General features: G+C 38.0%; 1 long non-coding RNA gene across 1 annotated transcript in view; it reads left to right on the top strand.

The window, feature by feature from the left end:
* Nucleotides 1-1,763, top strand: part of LOC105525184 — a 48,988-nt gene extending 47,225 nt beyond the window's left edge. Inside the window, exon 3 of the long non-coding RNA XR_001003868.1 lies at nucleotides 1,628-1,763. This is a non-coding gene — a long non-coding RNA (uncharacterized LOC105525184). The remainder of the gene's footprint in view (nucleotides 1-1,627) is intronic.
* Nucleotides 1,764-2,709: the final 946 nt, after the last annotated feature.

Below are 2,709 nucleotides of genomic sequence, written 5' to 3'. Positions count from 1 at the left end.
ACCATGGAATACTATGCAGCCATAAAAAAGGATGAGTTTGTGTCCTTTGTAGGGACATGGATGCAGCTGGAAACCATCATTCTCAGCAAAGAACAGAACAGAAAACCAAATCACAAGAACAGAAAACCAAATACCACATGTTCTCACTCATAGATAGGAATTGAACAATGAGATCACTTGGACACAGGAAGGGGAACATCACACACTGGGTCATATTGTGGGGAGGAATGGGAGGGATAGCATTAGGAGGTATACCTAATGTAAATGACAAGTTAATGGGTGCAGCACAGTAACATGGCACATGTATACATATGTAACAAACCTGCACATTGTGCACATGTACCCTAGAACTTAAAGTATAATAATAATAAAAAAAATGACAGAATAGGAAACACACAAAGATAAGGGAAGAAGGCCACATGAAGACAGGCAGAGACTGGGGCTATGCTTCCCAATCTAAGGAATGCCAGGAATCCCTGGAAGCCAAAAAGAACAATAAAGTATTCCTGCCTAGAGCCTTCAGAGGGAGCGTGGTCCTACCAACACTGATTTTGGAGTTCAGACCTAAAAAGTGTGAGAATAGAAATGTCCTCTGTCTCCAGTTAGTAAGTGGTGGTTTGTTGGGACAGCCCAAGGAACTTCCTACCTGCTGTAACAGAGATAGAAGCAAAATATGTGGTGAAACAGTGTAGAACCAAGCTCTCTGTGGGGCAATGTGGTTTTCCAGTGGACATGATATTAGACCCAGAACTTTAAAAGGAGTCGGTATTTTCCAGGTGAAGTTAGTTTAGGGCCAATCTACCATTTCATTCCTGTTGACAGAGCTTAAGTTGGTCATGCTGGTGATGTTTGGGAATGATAAGCTCACTATGCAGTTGACTTTTGAATAAAACAGATTTGAACTACACGGGCCCACTTACATAGATTGTCTTCTACTTCTGCCACTTCTGAAACAGCAAGACCATCCCCTCCCCTTCCTCTTCCTCCTCCTCAGCCTACTCAACCTTCATCACAAGCATGAAGACCTTTGTGACGATCCACTTCCAGTCAATAAATAGTAAATATATTTTCTCTACTTTATGATTTTCTTAATAACATTCTGCTGTCCTCTAGCTTACTTTACTGTAAGAATATAGGATATAATACATATATAAAATATGTGTCAATTGACTGTTTATGTAATCAATAAGGTTTCCAGTCAACAGTAGACTATTAGTAGTTAAGTGTTTGGGGAGTCAAAAGTTATATGCAGATTTTTGACTGCACAGGGTGTGGGGTTCAGCAACCGTGACCTTGTTGTTGCTCAAGGATCAACTGTGGCTATCTTAAACTATGTAGAGTTTACTTTAAGGATAGACATGTAAATAAGTAAACAAGGATTTCAACCATATGCATAGATTTCAAGGGAAGCCAAGCAAAGCAAAGCATCCAAGCTAAGAAGGAGCAGAAACAGTAGCAAAACTAGTCTCTGAGCTTGGACAAGTCAGTCATTTGAATCCTAAGCAGCTCTAGAAATATTTGCAGCAAAGCTTCTAAATTTTTATCCTAACTCTTTACTATTAATTCAAATCTACCTCTATATCTGTCTACTTACTTTTCTGTTAACAATTTGATGATTTCCCTCCAGATTTCCTAACACAAACTGCAGGGAAAGAATCATATTGACTCACCTAGTAATCTACCAAACCCTGTCAGCGGCTACTGTCCCTCCTATTCCACTTTTCAAAGCCTGTCAAAGATGACAAAGATGACAAACAAGTGATAAGATTCTAGAAAAGGCTACAGGTGTGAAGGGCCTTAAATGTCTATCTGAACAATTTTAATTTTATTCTTTGTTTGAGGTAATTAAAATATTCTTTTGTATGGGGAAATGTCAAGATTAACTTTGCTTTATAGAAAGACAACTAAAATGCAATGAGACTCATGGTAAAGGTGTTAGCGAGAAGCTTTTCTAGTGTTCAAACCAAATGAGGGCTGAGATAGAACTGGAATCCAATGTTTTTCTGCCATCCACTCCTTAGTAGTTTCATGTAGAAAGCTGTCTAAAATACGAAGCACACAGATCTCTTGAGATTTTCTGCTTTGATCTTTGGTTTTTTATTTAGCTTCATTTATCACCAGTGTAAATTAGTGGAAAAGAGGATTTGATGACTTCAGGTTCGTAGATGGCGATGTACCGTGCTTCCACACTGGAGGGAGGCAAAACTTCAAAACCTTGGCATTTCTATCCATGATTTTAACAGCTTGAGTTATATAAATGCTTTTTGCTGTAGAAAAAAAAAAAAAAAAGCCAGGCATCAACCAAAACACCTTCCACAAAATGACTAGGTAATAAAGATTAAGTATAGAGTAAATCCATTTCACTTTAGGTAAAAGACAACCCCAGATATTTATTATTGCTGTCTTTGTTAATGTTTTCCTTTTCTTTCTCTTTCAATTAAGATACAACTTTGAGTACTAAGCATTCCAATCGTGTCATTATCCAGACACTTTGGAGAGGGGTGGAAGGAGGGTTGGCAAGATTTATACATATACAGTGCATGCAGGTACAATAGGCACAGAGTAGAAAACAAAGGCTCGTGTCAACCAGTCATTTTCCATCTTACATTTCAAACTGTCATTTTAAACAAGCAAATACAAACATTCCTGAGCAATGAGAAAAAGCAAAGCAGGCTGTTATTTTTTTTTTTTTTGAGGGGGGTTCTTTTT

The sequence above is a fragment of the Colobus angolensis genome, unplaced genomic scaffold (assembly GCF_000951035.1).
Source record: "Colobus angolensis palliatus isolate OR3802 unplaced genomic scaffold, Cang.pa_1.0 Scaffold52, whole genome shotgun sequence".
In the NCBI taxonomy this organism is placed as follows: Eukaryota; Metazoa; Chordata; class Mammalia; order Primates; family Cercopithecidae; genus Colobus; species Colobus angolensis.
The sequence above is the reverse complement of the archived record's forward strand: the minus strand, read 5'-3'. Positions and strand labels throughout refer to the sequence as shown.